Source organism: Mustela erminea, chromosome 4, assembly GCF_009829155.1.
Source record: "Mustela erminea isolate mMusErm1 chromosome 4, mMusErm1.Pri, whole genome shotgun sequence".
NCBI classification, from domain to species: domain Eukaryota; kingdom Metazoa; phylum Chordata; class Mammalia; order Carnivora; family Mustelidae; genus Mustela; species Mustela erminea.
In genome coordinates, this window is record NC_045617.1 from 69,990,168 (window position 1) to 70,005,524 (window position 15,357).

Genomic DNA, 15,357 nt, shown 5'->3' on the forward strand with positions numbered 1-15,357 from the left:
TGTGTGGTATCTGCAATTGGTATATTTAAGCCTTAGGTTTTCAAGTTTCTAGAATGTAACTTAGGGAGGCTGTTTTTCATTTTTGTTTTGTGTTTTTTTGCTTTTTTGTTTGTTTTTTTGTTTTTTTGTTTGTTTTTTTAAGATTTTTTAATCTATTCATTTGACAGAGAGATCACAAGTAGACAGAGAGGCAGGCAGAGGGGGCGGGGGGAGCAGGCTCCCTGCTGAGCAGAGAGCCCGATGCGGGACTCTATCCCAAGACCCTGAGATCATGACCTGAGCCGAAGGCAGCGGCTCAACCCACTGAGCCACCCAGGCGCCCTGTTTTTTTTTTTTTTTTTTAAGTGAGCTCCATACCCAATGTGGAGCCCTACATGGGGCTTGAACTCAAGACCCTGAGATCAAGACCTGAACTGAGATCAAGGGTTGGACCCTTAACGGACTGAGCCACCCCCAGGCGCCCCAGAAGGCTGATTTTGTTGTTGTTGTTGGAAACCATAATAGAAATGAATTAGAGAAGTGGTTATTGGTTTGTATCTTGGCTGCAGAAGTATTTGTATAAGAGAATTTGTTGGGTGTTGCTATAGAAACAGTCAAAACTACAGCAGGGAAAGCATGGCAAATAAATCATGGATTTGCTTACCTGAATTGTTGTTGGCTCTTCCTAATTGATTTCAAAATGTCTTTGACTTTTTCATTCTTAGCTGTCATAAATATCCATATCATAAGTTCACAATACATCAGCATTGAGAATACTGTTGCTAATCATCTTAATTTTTTTGGTTACTAACTTCTTAGAGGGTTGGGGGAAAAACAATCCTGCTAATCCATCCAAATTTCCTGTTTGTGATGGTGAAGGACTGTAATTTAAAAAATATGTATCTCCATGTATTCTTAGGATAGTTTTAGTTCACTTGGGGATTTTTCTTAATGAAAACCAGAGAGTAGTTACTATTTTCACGTTTTATTTATATTTTCTTTCACAAATCTATTGTGAAGTTATACTGTCCGTGCTGTCCATTTTAGGTTTTTAATAAAGCTATGGTTTGGATCAGGAGAAAGTAGTTCCACGAAGCAGTTGGTAAGGGAAAATAGCTCTGCGTTGGGCTTTTATAGACTCTCTTGCCTAAAGGAAGGGCTGCTATTGAGTCCGTTACTACTTCAGTGGAAGATGTCTTGCAGCTGTGCCTTTTTGGTTTTGTTCCAGAGATAGTATTTGTGTGCACTGTCAGAATGTCTTAAAGGCCCACCCTGGAAAGGATTCAACTCTATAAAAGGAGTTTTGTTTTATAACCTTTCACATATTCTTACAGGGTTCTGGTGGTGACGGTGGTCTTTATTGTCTTGTCTTTTAAACTGGCATTTTATTGAGACACAGGCTTCACAGTGTGAGAATAGGAATTACAGTTATAGTTTTTGTGTCTTATAAGATACATTTAGCCAAACCCTTGGCACACGCTCCAATTAAAACAGCCCTCTCCAAACCTTGTGATTTCAGTGAGCTATTTAACTTCTTTTCTGCAGCTAAACTGAGAAGAAGATGGCACTTGTTTGATTATGTTTCCTTTGGGTACTTTACTGGATTTTGATTTACAAATCAAGTTAATATATTAGAGGATTATTCAGGGAATCCCGAAGTTTTTAAAACACCAATAACTTCATATTGAAAATAGTTCAGTTTAACCAGTTTCGAATCCTGTGTTGATGTGACTGCTAAGAGAGCTCTCAATGAGTGTATTGTAGGGGATTGACCATATTTTCTCCATGATTTTCCCTTCTCAGTTTTTCCTTTCTTCCTTTAAATTCTCCAAAGATATTTGGGCACCTGGAAATGGTTCAGATGGTTAAGCATCTGACTCTTGATCTCAGCTCCGGTCTTGATCACAGGGTTGTGAGTTTCAAGCCCCACATAAGGCTCCACATTGGACATGGAGCCCACTTAAAAAATAAACAAATAAACAAAAATAACGAAAAAAAACCTCCAAAGAAGGTATCAAAGCTATCTGGGATGGAGAACAGGGCTTTATTTATTTATTTTTTTTTTATTTTTGGTGCAAAATAGTGGTTTATTAAAGCACGGTGACAGAAACCATGGGCAGAAAGAGCTGCTCGAGAACAGGACTTTAGATGTATCCCTATCTCTCTAACTTCCTCTGGCCACTTCCTCTCTTGGCCCATATGTATTTCCAGTTACCTTGCCTGTGGTTTCTGGAGTGGGGGTGTCCCTCCTGCTGTCCAAGATGAATCTCTTCTGTGGGGGGGAGGTGTGCCGGCACATATGCACTTTTCTTTTCTTTTCTTTTTTTTTTAAAGATTTTATTTCTTTATTTGACAGAGAGAGAGAGAGAGAGCACGCGCGAGCATAAATAGGCAGAGCTGTAGGCAGAGGAGAGGGAGAAGCAGGCTTCCTGCCAAGCAGGAAGCCCTGTGTGGGGCTCCATCCCAGGACTCTGGGATCATGACCTGAGCCAAAGGCAGATGCTTAACTGACTGAGCCACCCTGGCATCCTGTTGCGTGTACTTTTTAAAGTAACCTCTCCCCCTAGCCTGGGGCTCCCAACTCCTGACTCAGAGCTGAGAGTCACGTGCTATGCCTGAGCCTGCCCGGCACCGCTTCTTTCGTGGTTTTGATCCTTTTTCTTCTGCCTTCTGAGCTACCTGCCGTCCATTTTCCTCTTTTCTCCTTCCTGTCTCGAACCTTTCCCTACGTGGTCTCTCCCACCGAAAGCCTGCAGCGAACAGAGCCCCTAGAATGTCTCCTGTGCATTAACATCTTCCCACAGCCTTGTACATCCCGTAGCTCCTCCTTCCCTATCCTCTGGCCTTCTCTCCACTGCTAAGCTGGGGGGGACTCGACACTTGGCTCTTACTTACCCTTTCCTGTCCAGTATTCCTTGGCCAGTTGGCTGTTTCTCCTCTTGTCCACTGAACTCATTCTTCGAGGTTACCAGCCGTCTTTTCACAATGGTTTAAAAACCTTCTTGGTGCCTGAAGCAATGTGCCCTTGGCCCCCTTGTCCACTCCTCCCAGCCTGACTCTTCCCTCCTGGCAGTATCATGGTTTGCTGTCTTTCTCTTAGGCTGATCCTTCTGGACCCCTCTTACAGCTTCCTTTCTGTCTGCCTGGGGCTTCATCCTGAGCGTTTCTCTTCTGTTTTGCCTGGGGTTTCATCTACTTCTGTGGCTTCAGATAACACTGATGGACCAACTAGTTCCACATCTGAGCATGGAAACCAGACTGTGTGGTTCAGACACACATCTCCAGCCCTCACCTAGCTGTACACTGTCCCTTCAGTCCAAATGCGGCTTGGGCTTTCTGTCATCCCTGTTTCCTGCATGTTCTGGAAATCCCAGTCTAGGTTAGTGGCACCACACTGTCTGACCTTGACTGCCAGGAACCTGGGAAGTTTGTTCTGTGTTACTCCCACAGTGTGATTCATTATCAGCTCCTGTCCATTTTACCTCCCAAGGATTTATCAACTCCTGTCTCTTCATTTGCATCTTTGTTGCCTTTAGTTTAGATGTTGTTTCCTGGATCACTGGAGCATTGTCTTAACCAGTTTCCTTTCATTGTGTCACTTGTTCTCACGTGACTGCCAAAATAATCCTCCAGAAATGCAAAATTAATATTTTCCATCACCTGCAGGATAGAGTTAAAGCACTGAACTTAGCATACCGATCACTCATGACTCGGCTGCTGCCTCCCTTGTCCGTCTCCTACACTCTCGCCCTGTGTTCCAGGCAGATGGGGTACTTACCGTTCATTCTCCTCAGTGCTTTTATCTTTCCTGATTCTGTGCCCTTCACTTACTGTTCCCACGGGGAGGGCTGTGCTTCTGCCCCTTCCAGTCAGCCCACTAAGCTCCTCCTTATCCTTCAAGGTCAGCTCAGATGTCACTGTGGGGAGCGTTCTTGCCTCATCAAGTCTGTTACTATTGAATCGTTTTGCCTGTATTTGAGCTCTTCTTCTCTGCCCTGTAGATCTTTATTTAAATACCCTTCTCTTGCACTGCTGGAGCCAAGTTTTACCCAGGTTTATAACCCCAATAGCTATCCATAAACAGAGAGCAGTCCTTAGCGAATGAAAGGATCTTAGCAAAACCCAAGAGTACAGAACTGAGATCCAGATCTTCTAGGCAAAGGTAATGGTGAGTACGCTGGCTTGATGCTGGTTCAGCTTTATTGTTTGGGTTGGGCAGGACCTGTGGACTGTGGGCACAAGGCACATTAGCACCTGTGTTTGGGGGTTTTCTTTGATCATTCAGCCCCAGAGAGTTAAGTTGTAAAGGCGAAGCTATAAAATGGAGCTATATTTTCAAATGACGGAGCTCACCAAATGATGCCCAGACAAGCGCTTAAGGCCTGTGTCAGGCAGAGGGAGGACTGAAGCGGGTGATGTGAAGAGAGACTCGCTCTGGTGTCGTATGTGCCCAGGGTATGATCTGTAGCTGTGTGCTGCATATCCCATACACTGTACCGTGTCCCAGGCTTGCTCTGGTAGGAGCAAGGAATGGGAGGGAGTATAGGGTTTTTCTTTGGTGCAGAGAGTGGGGGCAGAGCTGAGGATCATGGAGGTCCACCAGATGCCTTGTCTCTGGGCTCTTAATGCCTTCTGGCCATTGGAGAGCTATAAAGGGTCTCTGTGCCCTGCTTTCTCCATACTAGTGTCTCTGCTCTTTCCTTCTCATCCAGCCAGGGTAACGTCCTCCAGGGAAAGACTGTGGGATTTTTTATTAGTCAGAATGTGACCCCCAGTCTGGGCTCTGCTGCAGGCTTACTGCTTAGCACGGACGAGTTGTCTAACTTCTGGGCTTTAGCTTCCCCACCTATGAAAAGCAGGAGCTAGAAGTACATGGATGCTGAGACCCCTTTTGGTTCTAAATTCTTTATTTTATGAAAACCCCATTTTGTTTGGCCATTTGTACGGTGTTTCCCAGATGCTAGCAAGGTCTTTGTTTCTGCTTTTTATGTGAATGTTTTTATGTTTTTAACATTTAAGGCAAAGTGGGTGTCATTGCCACATTATTAGCAGTGTTATTTGTTCATTTAAAACAATACAAAGGAGGCTAAACACCGTAAGTCTGTAAGGCCTTCTTTGGCCTCCTCAAGGGAGTTGTCCACTTTGCTGTGCCCTTCCTGTCCCTCTGCTGTAGCCCTTATCCCACGTGCTGTAATTATTTATGTATTTGCCTTTCTTTCCAGACTGGTGGATTCTCAGAGGGCTGGAATGGGGAAGAACCTTTGAGCCCTAAGGCTTTAGTGTCTGGTGCAAAGGAGGAACTCAGCAAATGATCCTTTGGCATAACTGAATGAAAATAATACATTTTAAAGTAAATGCTAGGTTACTGTAGTTTCCTGAAAGTATAATTCTAACAGTGATGCTTTTGACTTTTGAGTTAAAGCTCTTAATAAATCCTTTTATCTTAACACCTTTTAGATGGTGTCAGAACATTAACTTTTGGATATGGATTCTTAACCACCACCTCTTTATGCTTTGTCTTCCCCCATACCTGTTCCTATTCTTTATCTACAAGCCCTTTGTTTAAAAAAAAAAAAAATCTAGGGCCAGATAGCTTATTTTCCCCCTCCGAAGTTTCATAAATCTATAGTACTTCCGCATATTACATTTTTAAAAATGTGGTAGGGATGAGACTTGGCAAATAGTGGAAGTTTTTCTGGATTTAGAACCTGAGAGAAGCTAAACTGTGGTGGTATGTGGTCAAAGGAGAACTTATGCAAAGAAGCCATGGAACTAGTGAGTGGGCTTTTTTTTTCTTTCTTTTTTTTTTTTTCTTTTTGCTGACATCAAATATCAGATAACAGTGATGAAATGTGGGCTGTTACAACATTTTACAGACCAGTGGAAGCTCATCCAGGTTAAAAGAGTAATAAAACATTTCTCCATGTTTGTTCAGGAAGTATGGTCTTGCATGCGGATTGGTAGGTAGGAAGAATGGATTCTCTGTAAAATCAGTAGAATGAAAAATAGTGAGTTTTAGGGAATATTTTTTAGGTTATTTTAGAGTTATGCCAGAAAAATATTTGCTTTTTCCCCCCTGGTGTGACAGATGATAATTGCTTTTCAGGCAGAAGCTAAAGGGATAAAGGTGGGAGGAGCCAAAGGAATGGTCGTCATTGTCTTTCTGCAACACTGGTAGCTTTATTTTCTGCACAGAGTTTCTGTCTCTTATGGTTTGGGAGTTATGAGTCACCGGTTAGGTTATCGGGTCCTCTACATCCTAGTCAGTTAAATTTTTTTTGTTGTTGTTGTTTGTTTGTTTTCATAAAGTAGAAGATAAGAAGATAAGTTTTAAAGGTCAGGAAATTATGATACTGGATTTAGCATAAAATTCTATATACATACAAACCCACATATACAAATATAGGAAAAATGTCTCATACTCTAACCCTGACCAACTTTCCTGAATACTTAAAAAATAGCATTCTAAAAGAACAAAAAGTATTCTGAGGATAATCTAATTCCCCACCCACCATGCCTTTTTAAAGTTTTGTTTAAGTAATCTCTACTCCCAAGAGCTATATGTTCCCCTCACCAAGCCAGCCAGGTACCCCTAATTACCTCTTCTAATGGAAAAAAGGGACCGTGTCAGAACATGATTTAGGGTGTTCCCAAGACAGATGTAATAGATACAAATCTGTATTAACAGTGTTTTTATGGGAAGACATTTGTGAATGTTCACCTTATATATTTTGTGTACTTTAACATATTTAAAATCTTACTGGGAATGAATGTTTTAAATGACCCTGGTCTTGGTTTCTGTACTTCTCCGCCAGTAACCCACTTAGTAACCTTTGAGAAGTCATTTCGCTTCTTTGAGTTCCGTTTACCCATTTGGAGAACAAAGGTGTTAAAATAGCAGTAATGCAGCATTGCTGGAAAAGTACATTGGCTTGGGAAAGCAGCTGAGCTCACCATGATACCGCCAAGTAGCATTGGCTTTGAAGACAGATGGAATTGGTGTAAATGCTGAGTCTACCACCTTACTGGGTGTATGAATTGGGAAACTCACTTGTATTTTCTGTGTTCTCTTTTTATCTACCATAGGACTGGTTTGTTCTCTTTCCAAATTATGGTGCCATAAAACTCACTTTCCTGTCTTTTCTTAATCTTTGTTTAAACAGTGAAATTCAGATGTCTTAAGAGCAGGACCTTTCATATTGAAGACAACAGAGACGCTTGAGCAGTAGCATTGCGCTCCATATTCAGAAAGTAGGTGCCTTAATCAGCTCCGGCTGCTCTGAGACAGTACCACTGAGTGACTTACACTTATCTCGCATTTTAGGAGGCTGGAAGTCCAAGATCAAGGTGTTGGCAAGGCGTGTGTCTGGTGAGGGCTCTCTTCTGATGGCTTGTAGCTGGCTGCTACATAGTGAAGCAAGAGAGAACAGGAGCGAATGAGCTAGCTCTCTGCTGTGTCTCTTACAAGGGCACTGATTCCATCATGGTGGCCCCACCCTTGTGACCTCATCTAAATCGGGTTATATCCAAAACATCCCATCACCAAATATCATCACATTGAGAGTTAGTGCTTCAATGTATGAATTTTGGGGGGATGCAATTTGTCTAGAGCCGTAGGAGAGTTAAGAATATAGGGAGTCCAGGGGTGATAGGAGATGTCTGCGATGAACTGTGGAGATCTACCATCATCAGCTTCACGGGGTGCAGCACTATGTGGCAGGAGTTTGGAGACTTAGGGACTCCACAGAGTAATACGTTTCAGAAAAAGGTTTGGAGCCAATATTTTTTCAAGTATATTGAAGAAAATCTGCCATTGCATAACACTGCTTAATAAACACGTTTAATATTAAAGGAATAACATAATCTAAATAAAGGTGATGCTTTGAACTGATGAAGATTGGCTCTACTTGAAAGTTCTACCAGAAAAACCCCACAAAAAAAATTCCCAAAACTCACCACATCTCCCTTTTGGTTACTAAAGTTTACTTCCATTATATATTTAGCCTTTTTACCTTTTTTTTTTTTCTTTTCAAGTTTTGTATTTATTTTGACAGAGATCAATCTCTTAAGAGAGGCTAATGGAGCATATTTTCACTAGGTTACCATAAAGCACAGCTTACCTTTCTCTCCCTGTGGCTACAGATGGCATCTTGTTTATTTAAATATCTTTTGTGGGGTTTTTTTTTTGTTGTTGTTGTAATTTAAGGCTTTTCTTCAAGACTCTATAGGTGAAGTGAGCATGTAATACTCCTTGGCCTAAGAACTGCTTGTTGGAGAGCAATATGGTAGCGGGATGAGGTGGTAAAAATGTGTACTAGGATCCAGAGTCTATCTTGGTTCTTCTTTACTAGTGTAGACACCTACATTGGAGCACACATTTACACCCGAATTTAGGTAGAAATGTAAGGGGCGGAGGGTTGGTATTGGACAGTTAAGGAAAATTTAGTCATTCCTCAGATCTCTCTGACCTGAATCTTAAAATTAGTGCATTTTCCTTTAGTGCCTTTAAATGTATTTTGCTTTCCATTATTTGTCTATATTCACATGACTTATGGATATAGGATTACCTTTTGTATCCATCGTTTCTCATTTAGGATTGACAATAACAGAAGGCATTATCAGCTTTGTCACTGTATGATTGTACCTACAAATCTAAATTAAAAGGAGCCTTTATTTTTATTTTTATTTATTTTATTATTATTATTTTTAAATTTTTATTTATTTATTTGACAGACAGAGATTACAAGTAGGCAGAGAGGGAGTCAGAGAGAGGAGGAAGCAGGCTCCCTGCTGAGCATAGAGCCCGATGCGGGGCTCGATCCCAGGACCCTGGGATCATGACCTGAGCCGAAGGCAGAGGCTTTAACCCACTGAGCCACCCAGGCGCCCCAGAGCCTTTATTTTTAAATACAGGTGAATAAGCAAATTCTTTTATAAATGAATCAAAATAGTCCCGTTTTCAAGACCTAAAAATGAAATATCTATGTGTCTATCCAGTTTTTCTGTATCTGAAAATGATGCAGTTTACCTTGGAAACTTAGATTATATGTTATAGACATATGCTTTTGGTGTCTATTTGTAGGGTAGATTAAAATGACAGAAATAAAAACGAAGTTGAGGGGTGGAAGGAAAAGTTGAGGGGTGCGAACCCAAGGCAAAGCCAAAATGATACAAAAATGGAGTTTTTCAGCAATAGTATAATTATAACAACTATAAGCATAAAATCAGTCGTTATTAAAACCATTCTTTTTGTGAAGTGCTCATTTAGTGGGTAGAACAGGCAGCGGGGAGATGACTTTTTCTTTGACCCGTGTGGATTTTCTAGCTGAGGAATGAAGTAACTTGGAACCATGCTGGGCTTTTCTACTGAGCATGCCTTCCGCTAGCGGGGTCCAGCCTGGGTGGGGCCAGGCTTGCTCATTAAGCTTTTGGAAGCTGGCTTTCGATCAGCTTTCCACAGTCTCCTAATGACAGGGAACAGCAGACAACGGGCACGATGTACTTTTTAAAAAGCTGCGTATGTATTTTCAAAGGGAGATTTTGAGGAAATCTCAATGTTGTAGCAGTGGGTTTTGTGGTATATCCTTGCTTGTTTTTGCTTTTGAAGAAAGTTTGCTTTTGAGTCTGTCAATATCCAGGAGGCTGAAAATTTGGAAACTACTAATGTACAGAGTACATGGAAGCTGGGTAAGTATAGTGTTTGGCGAGGGAATACGTTCCATTATGTTTGGTCCAAGACCTATGAAAAGGGTATTTTTTGTGGCCAGAGTTTAGTTTTGGCCTACTTGTTTGCATTTTTCTAGACAGATGTTGAATTTTGTCAGGTTATCATTAACATAAGTGCTTGTTCAGGCGGGACATCTGAGAATAATGAAGCTTGCTGGTTTATTGGACGTACTTGTCCCGTTGTTCAGTTGATTTGTCCAGTGTATACTGTATTCCATACAGAATACTGTATGGAAGTTAATGACTCCTGAAGCATGGTGGGGGCTATGTAAGGTTAATAGTGTACAGTTACTTTTAAAACCTGTCAAAGGGTGACAGATTTTAGTTTATAAAATGCTTCATTTTCATGCTAACTCATTTGGTGAAAAGAAGTTGTGGCTGGCACAGAGTTGAATTCATCTTTTTTTTTTTTTTTTTTAAAGCATCTGCTGACTAGTGGCCATTAACAGTGGTGGAGAAATGTGTGTTGTTTCGATGCTGTCACACCCTAAGTAAATATAGATTGAATAAAGGATAGGTATTAACCTCTTTTTAAGTGAATATTCAATCTGGGGTCACATTGGAGAAACGGGACAACTCCCCACAGTTGCCCAGGTTCTGACATGCAGACTTAGAAAAAACTATCTTCCTGCTTTTTCCTGCTAGAATTTACCAGTCTCACAACCTTCTTTCAGAAAGAACCTTGTTTCTGTGTTCCTTTCTAACAAAACAAGCAGTCCCACCGTGATTGCCAGCTGATTGCCGTGCCTTCCTTTACTGCCGACTCTGTGGGGAACGAGTGCTGTCCTTCCACTGACGTCATGAGCTGGTATATTTGGGGGAGGGAGGCATGTATGTACTTGGGAAGTAGAAGTTTTCTGTTTGGGGGCCCAACAACGAATGGTCTCTTAAAATTATTGGCAGCGTGGGTGTGGGACTAAATGATTGTGCAGGTGATCCTGGTGATCTGTACAACCTGCCTGTCAGATCCCCTGCCCTGTCCCCGTGTCACTTGCCTGGACACGTGCTAGGATACCTTGAGGACCCTCAGTTCACCATTCCAACTGGATCACAGAGTTGGAAAGGGGAATTTTAAACTCTGACATTGAGGTTAGCTTGTATTTTTCTGTGACTCCAAAGGTTGAATGCCTGGCCTGTTCTCTAGCAGGATCCTGTACGGAGTCAGGTTCACAAATGTTGAATCCTGAAATGATTACTGCCAAAGAGAGAAATATATTTAGCCAAAGTGAAACCTTGTCCTAGCCAGCCCCACCTAAGTAGTAGTTGTTTGAGGCTCTTACTAATAAGTGAAGTCGTCTTTGAGCTAAATTAACGCTCAGAGTAGCAATACTTGGGGGAAAAAAAGGTTTTAGGCATTCCAAGTGACCTGGCTCTAATTCCATTGTAATAACAGCTTTTCCCGCCTGGGCTCGGAGGGTCCATATGCTAAGAGACTATATACTCCTTCTGCTGACCCACCCGACTAGGGTCAACATTTGGATCTGCTTACCGAAGCTAGAAAAGTCATGCAGTTTAGTCTCCCGTTTTACGGCTAGATGCTGTGCGTTGGTATAACTCTTTGGTGTGGGTGTAATATATGAAATAGCAGAAGTACTAATGATCCAAATTTTAAAAGTGAATGATATTTTTTGGCTACGGTTAGATATTTATGCCTGTTGACTGCAGTGTTTCAAAGCTTATGGAGAAGAGGATTTGAAAGTGTGAGATCAGTGTAGGCTCCAGCTCGGTGGCCTTGTCATAGGGTGGCGAGTTGATTGATTTTGACAAGACTTTGTCTTATGACCTATTAAAATGCAGCGTCTGCAGCCTCTGCATTTATCCCGTGCAGTTAACCTTGGTGGATTTGTCGTTAGCTTCTTTGGGAAAAGCCTGCCAAACTAAAGAACTTATTTTTTTTAGCTAAAGAATTTGGAGTTTGATTCACACAGAAATAATATTAGGCTGGTTGTAGATTACCAGTTGATACCAAGGGAGTTTTCTGATGGGGCTGGGTAAGGATCCTATTCAGAAGGTAGTTGTGGTATGAGCTCAGAAAAAGCCTACTGCCTGGTGTCTGCCATGATGAGGACAGACTGTGGGTGTTGACTTTGCACTGTTTTGAGCCTGGTTATGGATGGCACTGGAAGAAACCGCACATTCGTGTATTTTTCTTTTCTGTAGAACGTCATGTGATGGTGGTACAAATGTTGCTCTAATACTAAGAACATCACAAAACACATTAATCAAGAAGCCACCAGATGCATAATGCTGCACTAGGAACACGTAGTACTCATCTATACCAAAGTTTTACCCTCTTCCTGTGAGCTTAGGAGCAGAAGTGGGCAGGGAAGGGGTATAGAGAGGAAACATGACCTTGTGCTTGTGAGACCAGTTTTGTTTGTGCTTTTCCCTATAAATGTGGAAGGAGCTGCTGGCAGAGATCCGGGATGTTTATGTATGACCAGCTTAGAAGATTAATAAGAATCTTCCCATTCTGTTTTATTCCCCTTTAAAAAATTTTTCGACTTTTAGAGAAATTTGTTCCCAGATTCCCTGTTTTTACTCCTCCAGGAGAGGATAGGAATAATTCTTTTGGCCTGCCCGCAAATGCACCAGTGTTACTGTTAGCACAAGACACCTTTTTGTTTTAACTGTACACCAAAGGGGAGAAGGATAAAAAATGAGCAAGGTTTTCTTAGGAGCTGTGTGTGTGTGTGTGTGTGTGTTTTAATGAAAGAAGAATTGATTTACTTAAAAGACGCTGGTCTACTCTAAAAGCTTAGATTTTGAGCTTTCCCTGCTTAGGACAACAGCCTACACAGGACAAGGGGCAGGTTTGTGATATAGACTGAATTGGAGGCTATGGGCAATCCATTTTTTTAGAGGATATAGAAACAATCTTAAACCTCAAATGCCAGAAAATCAATTTTATTTTAGGCTATCTTAATGGTATTTTTGAGCTGTAATAGGCTGGAAGGCTTTTGCACCCATATACCTCATCTGTGAGGACAGAACTAGGTAACAGGGCAAGTTGGCTCTGTCGCTTATGGCAGTTGTGGCCTTTGGATTGTCTCCAAGGAAGCAACCAAACTGGGTTCACTTCCTGCTTTGGATATTTTAATGCAAAATACTGTTCTCTTACTAAAGCTGTTAAGTACTTCAGTTTGTGCACACTTCTCAATGAAAAATTTGTCTCCCATATTTGTACCTCTGTACCTCATCTACCTAGTATCCTCTCACCATTCCCCATAATTATTCTCAATCCTTCCCTGTTTTTTTGTTTGTTTGTTTGTTTGTTTTGTGCACACAAATGCAAGTATGTGTATGTGTATTCACATATTTGTAAATGCCACACAGCTGGCTTTCAACCTGTAAGCTGCTGTATATTGCATACAATCTGAATTTTGCTTTTTTTTTTTTTTTTTTTAAAGATTTTATTTATTTATTTGACAGACAGAGTCCCAAGTATGCAGAAAGGCAGGCAGAGAGACAGGGGGAAGGAGGCTCCCCTCTGAGCAGAGAGCCCGATGTGGGGCTCGATCCTAGGACCCTGGGGTCCTGACCTGAGCTGAATGCAGAGGCTTTAACCCACTGAGCCACCCAGGCACCCCTGAATTTTGCTTTTTGTACTTCACAGTGTAACTCAAAGATATTTCTGTAACTGGGATGGATACCTTCTTTTAATCTCCTTATATCTGCACAGTATTTTGTATAATGTCACCTGTTGATGGGCATTGATCTTTTGCTTCAGCAGTGTTCTAATGAATCATCCGTACATAATTGTTTTACATTACGTATATGCAGATGTATCTATTGGATATGTTCCCGCAAGCAGGATAACTGGTTTAGAGTGTGTACACATTTGGAATTTTGATAGCTGTTGGTAAATTTCATTGGTTAGTACCCATTTTCTCTTCTGGCACTTAAATAAGAATGTCTGTTTCCATAGTCTGTTCAGCGATTACATGATGAAGCTTTTGGAGTGTTTCATTCTGAATTTTTAGTTTTCATGTCTTTTACCATGAGTGTGAGGAGCATCTTTTCATATTTGTGTCCTTTGTATTCCTCTTAACTCTGTACTTCTTCTCCAGCCATTTCTCCCCAACCCCAGTTGGGGATTGGTCAGCCTTAGCCAGTTCAAAAATCCAAAACAAAGTGGTTTTTTATGTTGAAGACATTTATAACCAGGACTATTTTTTTTTTTTTTTTGGCTTCTTTATTCAGGTTACTTAAATTTTGCTAGAGAGCAAATACATCTCCAGCAAACACAACTGAGAATGAGAATTAGGTGCTCTTTAAGAATCATGATGCCTTTTTGCATTTCAAGAGTTTAACTGAGAGTTCCCATGTAGGACCATTGTGTGACTTCCTGAAGATAGGACAGTGGTTACTTTGAAGAAAAGTGTCAACTTTTCAAACTAGTAGTAATTTCTGAATCTAAATGACCAAAATTTCTGAACCAGTAATGAGTGTTTTGAGTGTATATTAATGCTCATCTTGCTACTTCTGTCCCCACTAGACTGAGAGGATCCTTTTCATCTACGTTGCTGGTATCTGGTACCTATGTGTGAAAGGACTCAAGAAACATTCTTTTCAAGAGAAAGGCCTAAAATATACAATCCACATCCTGAAAATAGGTGAAATTTGTCTAGGGGCTTGGTTAGAACATATTGCCTAGGACTGTAAACACCAAATGGGTAGTAATAGTTTGATTTTGGCTTTTCAACAGATAATGAATTGTCAGGGTTATCCTGGGTTCTAGCATATTGAAGTCATTTGGGATTGGTGGTTGTACTGAGTAAGGTTTCTGGAGCCGGACAGCCTGGCTCTGAATCCTAGCTCTCCCATGTATCGGTTATGTAGCTTTGTGAAAATCCTTTATCTTGTCTTTGTTCCTGCATCTGTCACGTGGGAATAATCTTAGTTCCTGCTTCAAAGAGTCACGAAGATTAGAGGAATTGCCACATGCAGAGTCTCTAGAACAATGCTCAACAAATAGCTGATATTGTCACTGTTATTTTGGTTCTTACTGTTACTATTACTTTCGTTTTTAGTGAACAAAGGGACATAGTGCCTTTTTTCCCAGAACCCCTATTGGATGACAGTGACTCACCATTTATTAGGAATTTACTACATGCCAGGCACTTTATGTAGAGCATCTAATTTAACCCTGAGAGCACTGCAGTAAGTATGTATTCTATCCCTGTTTTGCTTATGAGGAAAATGAAATTCAGCAAGGCTAAGTAACATCTACGGTTGCATGGCTGGTGGGAGACACAGCTGGAATTCTGATCCTGTTCTTTTAGTTCCCAGACTTGATCTTCAAACCACTATGTTATTTTATCCAAAGATTAGAGAGCTTTGCACAGAAAGAATGCAGCTCCAGCTCTGGCTGTTAAAAAAAAAAAAAAAACGTTGGGGCCCCGTCTGGGAGAAGGAATTCGATGCAGTTCATCAATAATTTTGACCACACAATGCTTCATTGCTTAATGAAGAGCCAGCAGGGTTCTGGATGTCTCCATCACTTTGATTAGCGTGTGCTGTTGGAAGGCCCAATGTGACAAGGTTTATGTGAATTTTGATGATGAGAATGATATCGGTGTTGGGATCCTGATGACTTCTTCACAGCGTCTGGTTATTGAGCCCCACTCCGGGAAAGGGTATCTATTTTGG

General features: G+C 41.2%; 1 protein-coding gene across 14 annotated transcripts in view; it reads left to right on the forward strand.

Moving 5' to 3' along the window:
- EPB41L2 (erythrocyte membrane protein band 4.1 like 2) overlaps positions 1 to 15,357 on the forward strand; it is a 214,521-nt gene that overhangs the window by 77,077 nt on the left and 122,087 nt on the right. Inside the window, exon 1 of one of the 14 annotated variants that reach the window (XM_032339519.1) lies at positions 3,947 to 4,141. The exons of 12 other annotated variants lie outside the window; for them this stretch is intronic. The gene's annotated coding sequence lies outside the window, so the exon portion shown is untranslated. Of the gene's footprint in view, positions 1 to 3,946; positions 4,142 to 9,396; positions 9,667 to 15,357 lie in introns of those variants that run through there. One more of the 14 variants, XM_032339518.1, reaches the window with a different exon arrangement.